The sequence below is a fragment of the Hyla sarda genome, chromosome 5 (genome assembly GCF_029499605.1).
Source record: "Hyla sarda isolate aHylSar1 chromosome 5, aHylSar1.hap1, whole genome shotgun sequence".
Taxonomy (NCBI): domain Eukaryota; kingdom Metazoa; phylum Chordata; class Amphibia; order Anura; family Hylidae; genus Hyla; species Hyla sarda.
The window spans coordinates 87,558,660-87,574,235 of NC_079193.1; positions in this window are offsets into that span (position 1 = coordinate 87,558,660).

Sequence of the window (15,576 nt, forward strand, 5' to 3'; positions counted from 1 at the left end):
AAGTATTCCTTCAGCGCTACTGCATTTTTGGACTCTGGATCTGCAGGTGACTTTATTGATACTGCTTTAGTCCACAAGTATCATCTTCCTCTTACTCGGCTTGCCAAGTCCTTGTTCATCTCCTCTGTAAATGGACAAAATCTGGACTGTAAGGTTCACTTCCGTACTGAATCTCTCGTCATGCAAGTGGGAGTATCACATAAAGAGAAGATTGAATTCTATGTTCTGCCACACTGTACTTCTGAGATTCTTCTTGGTCTTCCTTGGCTGCAACGCCAACTGGATTGGAGAACTGGAGAAATAATTCGCTGGGGACAATCCTGTCAAAATTTTTGCCTCCAATCTGCTCTGCGTAAAGTTGTTTCTCGTCCTCCACCTTTACCTGGCCTGCCGCCACCTTACCAAGATTTCTCGGATGTCTTCTGCAAGAAACAGGCTGAGTCTCTGCCTCCACATCGTCCTTACGACTGCCCTATTGATCTTCTGCCTGGTACCACTCCTCCTCGTGGGAGGATATATCCTCTTTCAGTTCCTGAGACCAAAGCCATGGCTGAGTATATCCAGGAGAATCTCCAAAAGGGATTTATCTGTAAGTCCTCTTCTCCTGCAGGAGCAGGTTTCTTCTTTGTAGGGAAGAAGGATGGCTCACTACGTCCATGCATTGACTACAGGGGACTTAAAGGACAACTGCAGCGGCATTACACTTATCCCCTATCCACAGGATAGGGGATAAGTGTTTGATCGCGGGGGGTCCGACCGCTGGGACCCCCCCCGATCTCCCTAATGGGGCGCCGCCATAAGCGCTCATGGTGACGTAGCGTCGACCTAGAGGTCGACGGTGACGCCCCGTCTCCTCCCTGTCCCCATACAGTTCTATGGGGGATGCGGGGAGGCACTAATGCTGCCTCCCCGCCTCTCCCATAGAGATGTATGGAGGAGGCGTGACGGCCACAACGTCATGCTGCGGCTGGCACGTCCCCTGCACTGGAGAGCCACGGCCCCGTACAGGAGATCGCCGGGGGCCCCAGCGTTCGGACCCCCCGCGATCAAACACTTATCCCCTATCTTGAGGATAGGGGATAAGTGTTTGTAACGCTGCAGATGTCCTTTAACAAAATCACGGTCAAGAACCGTTACCCTTAACCTCTTATCTCAGAACTTTTTGACCGTTTACGTGGTGCCAAGGTCTTCTTCAAGCTGGACTTACGCGGTGCGTATAATCTCATTCGTATCCGCAAGGGAGATGAATGGAAAACGGCCTTCAATACTCGTGATGGACATTTTGAGTATCTTGTTATGCCATTTGGTCACTGCAATGCTCCAGCTATTTTCCAGGAATTCGTTAATGATATCTTCCGTGATCTTCTTTACACCTGTGTTGTCGTATACCTTGATGACATCCTGATCTTCTCTTCCAACTTACTGGAGCATCGTGCTCATGTTCGTCAGGTTCTTCAGAGACTACGGAAGAATCATCTCTATGCCAAATTGGAGAAATGCCTGTTCGAAAAGTCTAGTCTTCCGTTTCTTGGCTACATTGTCTCTCATCTGGGCCTGCAGATGGATCCAGATAAGTTATCTGCAGTTTTGTATTGGCCTCGTCCCTCGGGCCTACGTGCAATTCAACGCTTTCTGGGATTCGGTAACTATTATCGTCAGTTTATCCCACATTTTTCATCCTTGGTTGCTCCTATTGTAGCTCTCACTAAAAAAAGCATCCAATCCTAAGTCTTGGCCTCGAGAGGCTGAAGAGGCCTTCTCCCGTATAAAGTCCGCGTTTGCCTCTGCTCCCGTGCTTACAAGACCTGATCCAGAGAGGCCCTTTGCGTAGGAGGTTGATGCCTCATCTATTGGAGCGGGAGCCGTCCTCACACAGAAAAACGCCAAGGGCAAGAGTGTAACTTGTGGGTTTTTCTCCAAGACTTTCTCTCCTGCTGAGAGGAATTACTCCATTGGAGATCGTGAACTCCTCGCTATTAAGCTAGCTTTGGAGGAATGGCAACATTTACTGGAAGGTTCTTCTCATCCGGTCAGCATCTACTCTGATCATAAGAATATTCTATACCTTCAATCTGCTCAGCGTTTGAACCCCCGCCAGGCAAGATGGTCACTGTTCTTTTCCCGTTTCAACTTCTTCATTCACTTCCGTCCTGCAGACAAGAACATCAGGGCTGATGCACTCTCCAGGTCCTCTGACGTCATTGGTTTGGACTCCACGCCTAGGCACATTATTACTCCTGACCGTTTGATTCCTGCCGTTCCTGCCGAGATTCAGCAAATTCCTCCGGGAAAATCCTTTGTGCCCACCAGATTGAGACGCAAGGTCTTGAAATGGGGTCATTCTTCCTTGACAGCAGGACATTCTGGAATACGCAAGACCCCACTTCTTATTTCCCAGCACTACTGGCAGCCCCATCTTGAACGTGATGTTTCTCGGTCCTGTGTAACTTGTGCCCATGACAAAATTCCTCGGCAAAGACCTGCAGGACTCTTACAGCCTTTACCCATTCCAGAGACTCCTTGGTCCCATATAGCCATGGATTTCATCACCGATCTGCCACCTTCTCATAATAACACTGTCATCTGGGTCGTGGAAGATCGGTTTTCCAAGATGGCTCACTTCATTCCTCTACCAGGTCTTCCTTCTGCTCCACAGCTAGCGAAGTACTTCATGTTGCATGTCTTTCGTTTACATGGTCTTCCACAACATATCGTTTCGGATCGAGGTGTGCAGTTTGTCTCTAAGTTCTGGCGAGCCCTTTGTAACCGTCTGGACATCAATCTGGACTTCTCCAGGGTCAATCAAATCCTTGAGACTTATCTTCGGCATTTTGTTTCAGCTCGCCAAGATGATTGGGTCGACCTTCTCCCCCGGGCTGAATTCTCTCATAATCTTAAGGATTCCGAGTCCACGAGGTCGTCTCCCTTTTTTGTTGTCTATGGACTCCATCTCCATCCTCCTCTTCCTCTCCCAGTCTCCTCCGGTGTGCCTGCTGTTGATGAGCTGGTCCGTGACTTCTCCACCATCTGGCAACAGACCCGACAGTCATTGTCCCAGGCTTCTTCACGTATGAAGGCGCAAGCGGATAAAGGTAGAAGACCTCCTCCGTCTTTCTCTCCTGGTGAAATGGTGTGGCTTTCATCCAAATACATCTGATTCAAAATCCCCTGTTACAAGCTCGGTCCCCGCTACCTTGGTCCCTTCCAGATTCTACAAAAGATCAAACTCCTTCTACCTGCTACATAATGTATTCCCAATTCCTTCCACGTCTCTCTCCTCAAGCCTCTTGTTGTAACCCGGTTTTCTCAGAAGAATCCTCCCCCAACACCTGTCTCCGGCTCATCAGATGTCTACAAAGTTAAGCAGATCCTTTCTGCAAAAACTGTGAGAGGTAAACAATTTTTTTTGGTCGACTGGGAGGGTTAAGGTCCTGAGGAGAGATCTTGGGAACCTGAGGAGAATATCCTGGACCGTGACCTTCTCAGGAGTTTCCTCTCTCATAAAAGGAGGGGGAGACCAAAGGGGGGGGGGGGGTACTGTTACGCTATGCGCTCCGACCTCACAAACTGGCCGTGAGCGCATGGTCCCCTTACTTTCTGCTGCCGACGAGGCTGGGACTCGCACTGCGGGACGCACCCGCATGCGAGCCCCAGTCCGTCACTCTCCGGGTGTTTCCCCTGCCTCTGCTTCCACCTCTTTGCTCCGGCGTATGTGTCCCTGTCCCTTAGGGTGTGCACGCGCCGGAGCTTTAAGATTTAAAGGGCCAGTACGCTCATTAGTGTAACCACCTGTGTCTTGTTGATAAATTCCTCCACCCTCCTCAGTTCTCTGCCGGATCTTTGTTGCCTTGTGCCCTAGAGAAAGTGTTCCTTTGTATTGCCCTGCCGTGTACCGGATCTCCTGCTCTTGTGACCTTGACCTTGCTTCTCTGCCGCCTGCCTACTGAACTTCTGCTACGTCCCGACTACGCTACTGTGCTGCCTGCCCTGACCTACAGCTACCCTGACTACGAGTTGTCTCATCCCTTCTGTGCTTCGCATCTCCTCAGCCGCCTGTGTGGTCGAGCCGTTGCCGGGGGTTACGACCTGGGTGTTGCCTGCAGCAGCAAGCCCATCCTGCTTTGCGGCGGGCTCTGGTGAAGACCAGCGGCACCTTAGACTCCGTTCCCTGGCACGGTCCGAGTCATCTGCCACACAGGTCCAGCGGATCCACATACACCGGAGTTCCTGTCCTCAGAAACGTGAGTGTTACATCTACTTTATGGTTGCATCATAAAGTTGACATGTTTTTACTTTTGGAAGACATCAGAGGACTTAAAAATTCAGCAGCAGTTTTCAAATTTTTCACAACATTTTTCAAAATCCGAAATTTTTCAGTGACCAGTTAATGATTTGAGGGGCCTTAATATTAGAAATACCCCATAAATGACCCAGTTATAAAAACTGCACCCCTCAAAGTATACAAAATAACATTCAGAAAGTTTGTTAACCCTTTAGGTGTTTCCCAGGGATAGCAGCAAAGTGAAGAAGAAAATTCTAAATCTCCACTTTTTACACTAAGTTCTTGTAGACCAAGTTTTTGAATTTTTACAAGGGGTAAAAGGAGAAAAAGCCCCCCAAAATGTGTAAACCAATTTCCCGCGAGTAAGGAAATACCTCATATGTGAACGTAAAGTGCTCTGTGGGTGCACTAGAGGGCTCAGAAGCGAAGGAGCGACAATGGGATTTTGGAGAGTGAATTTTGCTGAAATGGTGCCACAACAGCAAGAAAACCCCCACATGGCATAATATTTTGGAAACTATACCCCCCATGGTACGTAACAAGGGTTTCAGTGAGCCTACGCCACAGGTGTTTGACGACTTTTCGGTAAAGTCGGATGTGTAAATGAAAATTTTTTTTTTTTCACTATAATGCTGTTTTTCCCCAAATTTACCATTTTTACAAGAGGTAGTAGGAGAAAATGTCCCCCAAAAGTTGTAACTACATTTCTATGGAGTATGGAACTACCCTATGTGTGGAAGTAAAGTACTCTGTGAGCGCACTACAATGCTCAGAAGAGAAGGAGCCACATTTGGCTTTTTGAAAGCAAATTTTGCTGAAATGATTTTTGGGGGCATGTGGCATTTAGGAATCCCCTATGGTGCCATAACAGCAAAAAAAGAAAAAAAACACATGGCATACTTTTTTGGAAACTACACCCCTGAAGCCTCGTAACAAGGGGTACAGTGAGCCTTAACACCCCACAGGTGTTTGACGACATTTTGTTAAATTTGGATGTGTAAATGAAATTTCTTTTTCACTAAAATGCTGTTTTTTCCCCCCCAAATTTACAATTTTTACAAGAGGTAATAAATGCTTCTGAGTATGGAAAACCCCATATGTGGATGTAAAATTCTCTACGGGCGCTCTACAGTGCTCAGAAGAGAAGGCGCGCCATTGGGCTTTTGGAGAGAGAATTTGGCTGGAATTGAAGGCCATGTGTATTTACAAAGCCCCCATTTTGCCAGAACAGTGGGCCCCTCCCCCACATGTGACCCCATTTTGGAAACTACACCACTCACGGAATGTAATAAGGGGAACAGTGAGCATTTACACCCCACAGGTGTCTGACAGATTTTTGGAACAGTGATCCATGAAAATGAAAATTTTTTCATTTGCACAGCCTACTGTTCCAAAGATCTGTCAAATGCCAGTGGGGTGTAAATGCTAAATGCACCCCTTATAATTATTAAATTCCGTGAGGGGAGTAGTTTCCGAAATAGGGTCACATGTGGGGGGTGAGGGTGGGGTCCATTGTTCTGGTAGCATGGGGGCTTTGCTCAAAGAGAAGGAGCTACATTTGGCTTTTTGAAAGCAAATTTTGCTGAAATAGTTTTTAGGGGGCATGTTGCATTTAGGAAGCCCCTATGGTGTCAGAACAGCAAAAAAAGCCTTGCATGGCACACAATTTGGGAAACAACACCCCTCAAGGAATGTAATAAGGGGTACAGTGAGCCTTCATACCCCACAGGTGTTTGACAAATTTCTGCTAAAGTTGGACGTGAAAATGAAAAAAAAAAAATTTCACTAATATGCTGGTGTTACCCCAAATTTTTCATTTTCAGAAGGGGTAAAAGGCGAAAAAGCCTCCCAATATTTTTGACCCTAATTCTTCTGAGCATGGAAATACCTCATATGTGTATGTAAAGTGTTCTGTGGGCGAACTCCAATGCTCAGAAGAGAAGGAGCGCCATTGGGCTTTTGGAGAGAGAATTTGTTTGGAATGGAAGTCGGGGGCCATGTGCGTTTACAAAGCCCCCATCCTACCAGAACAATGGACCCCCCACTGGCATTTGACAGAGCTTTGGAACAGTAGGCTATGCAAATAAAAAATATTCATTTTCATGGACCACTGTTCAAAAAATCTGTCAGACACTAGTGAGTTATAAATGCTCACTGCATCCCTTGTTACATTCCATGGGGGGTGTAGTTTACAAAATGGGGTCACATGTGGGGGGGTCCTCTGTTCTGGCACCATGGGGGCTTTGTAAACGCATATGGCCTTCAATTTCAGACACATTCTTTCTCCAAAAGCCCAATGGCGCTCCTTCTCTTCTGAGCCTTGTAGTGCGCCAGCAGAGCACTTTATGTCCACACATTGGGTATTTGTATACTCAGAAGAAATGGTGTTACAAATTATTTCCTATTACCCCTTGTGAAAATGAAAAATTTGGGATAACACCAGCATTTTAGTTAAAAAAAAATAGATATATATTTTTCACGTTCAACTTTAACGAAAATTCTTCAAACACCTGTGGGGTGTTAACTTTGTTATGTTGCATGAGGGGGGAAGTTTCCAAAATGGGGTCACATGTGGGTGTTTTTTTTTTCTTTTTGCGTTTATGTTAGAACCACTGTAACGATCAGCCACCCTTGTTCAAATCACCTCACATGGTGCTTTCACTCCTGAGCATTTGTTGTGCGCCCGCAGAGTATTTTATGTCCACATATGGGGTATTTCCGTACTCAGAATAAATTGCGTTACAAATTGTGAGGGTCTTTTTTTTTTCCTTTTAACTTTTTTTTACAATAACATGCTGGAGTAAACCCCAACTTTACCCTTTCATAAGGGATAAAAGGAGAAAAAGCCCCCCAAAATGTGTTAGGCAATTTCTCCCGAGAATGGAAATACCCCATATGTGCCCTAAACTGTTGCCTTGAAATAAGACTGGGCTCTGAAGTGAGAGAGCGCCATGCGCATTTGAGGCCTAAATTAGGGATATGTATAGGAATGGACCCGGATGCAAGAATTACACTTGCCTACGATACCAAAATTACCCTACGGGAGTGTGACCGGTGAAGGTCCGGGGCGGCGGGGACACGTGAGTATAACTTTCTATATTATTATTGCAAGGATTCCTCAAAATACAATGGATTAAATTAATGATGGTTCATTTGGAATTAATTACCATCATATGTTGAGGGATAACTGTACACATGTTTATTTCCTTTGTGTGTATTGGAACTAAACCAAAAAAGGTAAGAACTCCAAAAATGGGCTGGACAAAATTATTGGCACCCTTAACTTAATATTTGGTTGCATACCATTTGGAAAAAATAACTGAAATCAGTCGCTTCCTATAACCATCACTAAGCTTCTTACACCTCTCAGCCGGAATGTTGGACCACTCTTCCTTTGCAAACTGCTCCAGGTCTTTCTTATTGGAAGGGTGCCTTTTCCCAACAGCAATTTTAACCCCTTACGGGGGTTTTTCTGTTTTTGCACTTTCGTTTTTTGCTCCTTGCCTTTAAAAAATCATAACTCTTTAAATTTTGCACCTAAAAATCCATATGATTGCTTATTTTTTGCGCCACCAATTCTTCTTTGTAATAACGTCAGTCATTTTACCCAAAAATCTACGGTGAAACGGAAAAAAAAATAATTGTGCAACAAAATTGAAAAAAAATGGCGTTTTGTAAATTTTGGGGGCTTTCGTTTCTACGTAGTACATTTTTTGGTAAAAATGAGACCTTGGCCCTCATTTACTATTCTAAACTCTTTTGTCGGGTTTTTTTGGCGCATCTTTGTCTGCACCATGTCGCAGACATCGTGCGCCAGTCTGCGCCACTATGCGACATTTTTTCCCGACGGACCCGATGTGGATTCTCCCAAACCCGAAAAAGGGGCGTAACCCAACATTTCTGAGCTTTCCCACGTATTTATTAAGGTTTCCAACCCGAATTTGTTGAATTGTTGTGGATTTTTTCCCGACAGCTCAGAGGAGTTGGAAACCAAAACCTACAAAACCCACGTGCGACAAACAGGATGCGACATAATAATAAATACTAGGGGAAAAAAGCAGTCGGGTAAGAAAGCAACATAGACTTACAACCCGATTTTCTTAGTAAATGAGGGCCTTTATCTTTATTCTGTAGGTCCATACAATTAAAATGATACCCTACTTGTATAGGTTTGATTTTGTCGTACTTCTGGAAAAAATCATAACTACATGCAGGAAAATTAATACGTTTAAAATTGTCATCTTCTGACCCCTTTAACTTTTTTATTTTTCTGCGTATGGGGCGGTATGAGGTTTTTAACGGTTTCATTTTTGCATTGATAGGACTTATTGATCGCTTTTTATTCATTTTTTCATGATATAAAAAGTGACCAAAAATGCACTATTTTGGACTTTGGAATTTTTTTGCGCGTACGCCATTGACCGTGCGGTTTAATTTACGATATATTTTTATAATTTGGACATTTCCGCACGTGGTGATATCATATATGTTTATTTTCATTTTTATTTACACTTTTTTTTTATGGGAAAAGGGGGGTGATTCAAACAAAGGGGAGGGGTTAAATGATCTTTATTCACTTTTTTTTTTCCACTTTTTTTTTGCAGTGTTATAGCTCCCATAGGGACCTATAACACTGCACACACTGATCTTTCACATTGATCTTTCACATCAATACACACAAAGGGAATAAACATGTGTATAGCAAAACATGTGTTACTGCAGTCCTTTTCTGTGAGAAATACTTATTTTTGAAAATTTCAGGGGTGCCAACATTTACGGCCATGACTGTCTGTAGTGTTTTACTTTTTATTTTTTGTTGGTGTAGTGTAGTGTAGTGTTTTTAGGGTACATTCACACAGGCGGGGGTTCACAGCGAGTTTTCCGCTTGGAGTTTGAGCTGCAGCAGAAAATTTGGTGCACCTCAAACTTACAGCGAGAAACTCGCTGTAAACCCCCGCCCGTTTGAATGCACCCTGTACAACTACTGGGGATTGTGGACATGCAACAGCTGGAGGCACACTGGTTGCAAAACACTGAGAATTTGTTCCTTAAATCAGTGTTTCGCAAACAGTGTGCCTCCAGCTGCTGCAAAACTAAAACTTCCAGCATGGACGGTCTATTAGTGCTTCAGCAGTGCTGCTGAAATCATTCAGCAGGCATCACGTGACATTGCCGAGGGGGGGGGGGGGGTCCTGAAACCTGAAGGGATAGGAGTTAGGGGGCAGGGGTGCCACCCCCCCTATCCCTGCGATTGATCGGTCAGAAGCGACTGACCAATCACAGAAGGGGGGCGGGGGGGGTTAAAGTTCAGTTCCGCTTTTCCCACCCATGGGTGTTTGAATGATGCCGCTCACCAGATCCAGTGGCAACAGGGGTGATTACGTCATCCGGCGGCGGTCATGTCGACAGCGGTGCAGTGGTGGCGATCTGAGTAAGTGGCCTGAAGATCTGGAGGATCACAGTTTCAAATCTCTAAACTGTGGTCCTTCAGATCTTGAAAAAATACAACTCCCAGCATGCCCACACAGCCATTTGCTGTCTTGGCATGCTGGGATTTGTAGGTTTGCAACATCTGGAGGGCCACAGTTTTGAGATCACTGTGCAGTGGTCTCTAAACTTTGGCCCTTCAGATCTTGAAAAACTACAACTCCCAGCATGCCCACACAGCCATTTGCTGTCTGGGCATGCTGGGATCTGTAGTTTTGTAACATCTGAAGGGCCACAGTTTGGAGATCACTGTGCAGTGGTCTCTAAACTATGTCCCTCCAGATGTTGCATGACTACAACTCTCAGCATGCCGGAACAGCAAACTGCTGTCTCGGCATGCTGGGAGTTGTAGTTGTGTGCCTCAAGCTGTTGCATAACTACAACTCCCAGTGCATGCTGGGAGTTGTAGTTTTGCCACAGCTGGAGGCACACTGGTGAGGAAACACAGAGTTAGGTAACATAACCTAACTCAGTGTTTCCCCACCAGTGTGCCTCCAGCTGTTGCATGCACTGACCATGCATGCTGGGATTTGTAGTTTTGTAACAGCAGGAGGGATACTGGTGGGGAGTTAGTTTGTTACCTAACTTGGTGTTTCCTCACCAGTGTGCCTCCATCTGTGGCAAAACTACAACTCCCAGCTTGCACGGTTTGTCAGACCATGCTGAGAAATGTAGTTTTGCAACAGCTGGAGAGGTTTGTCCACCCGCCCCCCCATGGCCCCATGTCCCCATGTGAATGTACAGGGTGCATTCACACGGGCAGGGGTTTACAGTAAGTTTTCCAGGTCAAGTTTGAGCTGTGGCAAATTTTCCACCGCAGCTCAAGCTCCCACTGGGAAACTCGCTGTGAACCCCTGCCATGTGACTGTACCCTAAAAACACTACACTAGACTAACACAACACAAAATAAAGAGTAAAACACTACATATACTTAAAAATTCCCCCCCTTAAAAATTCAAAATGTCTCGTACAGCAGTGTTTCCAAAAAGGAGCCTCCAGCTGTTGCAAAACAACAACTCCCAGCATTGCCAGACAGCCATTGACTGTCCAGGCATGCTGGGAGTTTTGCAACAGCTGGAGGCATCCTGTTTGGGAAACACTGCTGAAGGGTATTTGTGGTGGCGGAGGCAAGTGCCATGCTTGAACCCGGGTCCACCCCTATGCAAATCCCGAATTTAGCCCTCAAATGCACATGTGCTCTCTCACTTTGAAGCACTGTTGTATTTCAAATCAACAGTTTAGGCCCACATATGGGGTTACAAATTTTGGGGAACTTTTTCTCCTTTTACCCCTTCTGAAATGAAAAAGTTGGGGTCTACACCAGTATGTTAGTGTAAAAAATATATAAATTTTTACACTAACATGCTGGTGTTGTCCCATACTTTTCATTTTCACAAGAGGTAAAAGGAAAAAAAGACCCCCAAAATTTGTAACGCAATTTCTTGGAAATACCCCATATGTGGATGTGACAGTAGTGAGTGCGCACCATGTACATTTGAGGCCTAAATTGGTTATTTGCACAGGAGTGGCTAATCACAGCGGTCCTGACATAAACACAAAAACAGAACGTAGAAAGGAGTACATTGTGTTTGACGAATTTTCATTAAAGTTGGACGTGAAAATGAAAAATTAGATTTTTTTCACTAAAATGCTGGTGTTACCCCACATTTTTCATTTTCACAAGGGGTAATAGGAGAAAAAGCCTCCCAAAATTTGTAACCCCATTTTTTCTGAGTATGGAAATACCCCATATGTGGATGTAAAGTGCTCTGCGGGCAAACTACAGGGCTCAGAAGAAAAGGAGCACCATTGGGCTTTTGGAGAGAGAATTTGGCTGGAAATGAAGGCCATGTGCGTTTACAAAGCCCCCATGGTGCCAGAACAGTGGGCCCCCCACATGTGACCCCATTTTGGAAACTAGACCCCTCACAGAATTCAATAAGGGGTGCAGTGAGCATTTACACTCCACAGGTGTCGGACAGATTACATTTTTCATTTGCACAGCCTACTGTTCCAAAGATCTGTCAAACGCCAGTGGGGTGTAAATGCTCACTGCACCCCTTATTACATTCAGTGAGGGGTGTAGTTTCCGAAATAGGGTCACATGTGGGGGGGGGGGGGGGTCCATTGTTCTGGTAGCATAAGGGCTTTGTAAACGCACATGGCTCCCGACTTCTATTACAACCAAATTCTCTCTCTAAAAGCCCATCGGCACTCCCTCTCTTCTGATCCCTGTAGTGCGCCCGCAGGGCTCTTTACATCCACATATGGGGTATTTCCTTACTCAGCAGAAATGGTGTTACACATTTTTTGGGGGCTTATTCTCCTATTTTCTCTTGTGAAAATGAAAAATTTGGGGTAACACCAGCATTTTAGTGAAAAAAATCACATTTTTAATTTTCACGTCCCACTTTAACAAAGGTTTGTCAATCACCTGTAGTGTTTTATGGCACACTATACCTCTTGTTACGTTCCTTGAGGTGGGTAGTTCCAAAAATATTGTGCCATATGGGTTTTTATTGCTGTTCTGGCACCATGGGGGCTTCCTAAATGCGACATGCTCCCCAAAAACCATTTCAGCAAAATTATCTCTCCAAAAGCCAAATTTACGTCAACATATGAGGTATTGCCATACTCGAGAGAAATTGGGTTAAAAGTTTTGGGGGGCTTTTTCTCCTTATAACCCTTGTTAAAATGAAAAAAAAATGGGTTACATGAACATGTTAGTGTAAAAAATTGAGATTTTGATTTTTCTCCTCCACTTTGCTGCTGTTCCTGTGAAATACCTAAAGGGTTAACAAACTTTCTGAATGTAATTTTGAATACTTTGAGAGGAGCAGTTTCTATAATGGGGTACTTCTCACAGAAAGTCCCCTCAAATCCACTTCAAACTTAACTGGCCCCTGAAAAATTCAGATTTTGAATTTTTGGGGAAAATTTTGAAAATTGCTGCTATACTTTGAAGCCCTCTAATGTCCTCAGTAAGTAAAAACATGTCATCTTTATGATGCAATTATAAAGTAGACATATTGTCTATGTAAATCAATATATCATTTATTTGGTATGTCTATTTTCCTTACAAGCAGAGAGTTTCAAAGTTAGAAAAATGCTAAATTTTCAAAAGAAAGGATGCAAGTAATGACGAAAATTTACCAATCTGTTAAAGTAGTTATGTCACGATAAAACAGTCTCGGAATCAGAATAAAGGGTAAAAGCATCTCAGAGTTATAAATGCATTAAGTGACAGTGACAGAATTGCAAAAAAGGGCTGAGTCCTTAAGGTGAAAGTGGGCTGAGTCCCTAAGGGGGTTAAGATTTTTAATATTTATTATTAACTGTGAATGATCCTTAGCTTTTAAATCGGTCTTGTATTGTTCAGAAAATAACTGCCACTCAAACCAATGGTCACATGACCACTAAACCAAGGGCGTAATTTGGGTGTTTTATGTTATTAAAATTGTGTTGTATCTTTTATCTAGATGTACCTTACAAAGACGTCCCTTTGGTAAAAAAAAAAAAAAAAACAGAAATGGATAAATGAAGTATCTTTAATATGTGTGGCAAGGCAGAATTAGAGTGCTGCTTTTTCTGTGTATGAAGAGCACCAACCCATTACTTGAATATTAGTATATATAGAGAAAAAGTGTCAATTGTCCTGTTTCAGACCATAATTTCTTGGCACAGTTTGCTTTCTTCACAATAGAAAGTAATGTGAAAAAAAGTGGAATACTCTTTTACAACCTCTTCTAAATGTGTCCATAAATGTAAACACTCCCACAACCAAGGACTCAGGCACATGGAGCTTGTTAAACTGGCACCTTTGTCCCTTGTTTAGTAACGCCACAGTGCAGGTGCTGAGGGGGTGCCCTGCACAGGTTCACAGAAGGGACACAGCATGGAGCCAACCTTGACTTTAGTCAAAGTTGACCACATATTGGACCTCATACGTTCTACAGGGGCTGCCTCTTTATTATATATGCCCCTTAGATTTAAATATATAGGTGGACATTTATAATGGTGTTTAGTGCTCTTTTTTTGCTTATTTCAGGCGCACAAAAAGCCGTACCTTAGCACTTTTTTTGTGACTTTTGTGGATACCCATAACGTTGCAAACAGCCTTACCTAAGCAACTTTGCAGTGGTCCCCAATTTATGATGTGTGAATTTGGCACGTAAGCAAAAATAAAAGTCGCAAAACCCTTCAAAAAGTCGCAAGTCAACTCCAGGTCTGACCTGGCTGACAAAACTGCCTTTGGTAAGCACTTTTAAAGAGTTGCAAAAAAGTATCACATAAGTCTCACTTGTGACTTTTGTGTTTTGCTTATGTGCTCTTCATAGTGTGATAAATATGTAGCACATAACCAAAACTTAAGAAAAAAAAATTGACACACTTACCAAAGCCAACAATGATAAATGTCCCCCCATTATCCTTATCAGTTAACCCCTTAAGGACCCTTGACGTACGCGTACGTCATGACACCCTGGTACTTAAGGACCCATGACGTACGCGTACGCCATTGACAATTCTGGTCCCCGCTGGGCGGGGATCGGACCGGGTTGCCTGTTGAAATCATTCAGCAGGCATCCTGTGCAAATGCCCAGGGAGGTCATTAGACCCCCCCCCCCATGTCGGCGATCGCAAAAAAACGCAAGCGAATTCACACTTGTGAATCGCTGCGATTCTGGTGATGCAGGTCACTGGTGACCCCCTGACCCGGAGATACAAGGTGATCGGGGGTGTAGGATACACCCCCGATCACCTCCTGTATCTATGGGGAGGTGGCGATTTCGTCACCCCCCCCCCCCCAGGATCGCTGCTATTGGCTGGACAATCGATTGTCCAGCCAATAGCAGCCGGCAGGGGAGGGGTTAACCGCATCCTCCTGCATCTCCCGTGCCTGGCTGGGTTCAGTCAGCGGTCAGAGCTGCTGGAGGAAGACCGGGATCCCCTCTGCTGAGATCGGAGCCCCCACAGAAGAAAAGAAGCCCCCATAGATCAGGGAAAGAATACAATCCAGGGAAAGGTAGGGTAAAAAGTAAAATAAAAGTTAAAAAAAGTAAAAAAAAAATTCCCCCCGACCCCCTAATAGGTCCCCAAGGGTCCGCCACAATTTTTCAGTGTAACCAGGGCCCTATTAGGGGTTCAGGGCACTGCATTTGGCCCCCCATTTTTTTTTGGGCCGCAGCGCTTTATTTCCCCCCCCATACAGTTTATAGTTACACCAATCACACACAGTACATACTCCACCCCCCCCCCCCCCCCCCCGAACACACACGGCCACGGGTTCCGGAGTTTGTTGGCGACTCAGGAATCCGGATTGACATGGCCGGGTTCACTGAAATTGACTATTTCAGTTATTTTTTCAGTGACGGCCTGGTCAATCTAATGGTGGAGCAGACAAATCTGTACACCAGGCAGTTCATCGCCCACCACCCTGATTCCTTTTTGGCCAGGCCCAATGAATGGCGTGCCATTGATGCAGCAGAGATGAGGACATTTTGGGGCCTCTTGCTGCATATGGGCCTGGACAAAAAGCTTAGTGTCAGGCACTACTGGAGCGGGGATGTCCTATACAAGACCCCGCTTTACAGTATGGCCATGACACGGAAGCGGATCGAGGCCATTCGGAAATGCCTTCATTATGCAGATAATGAGGCATGTCCATCCGGAAGTGATCCCACCTATGACCGGCTTTACAAAGTGAGGCCGGTCATCGTCCACTTTGGGGCCAAATTTTTGGAGGCCTACGTACCGCTTAAGGAGCTCTCGGTTGATGAGTCTCTTATCAGTTTTAAGGGGAGACTCAT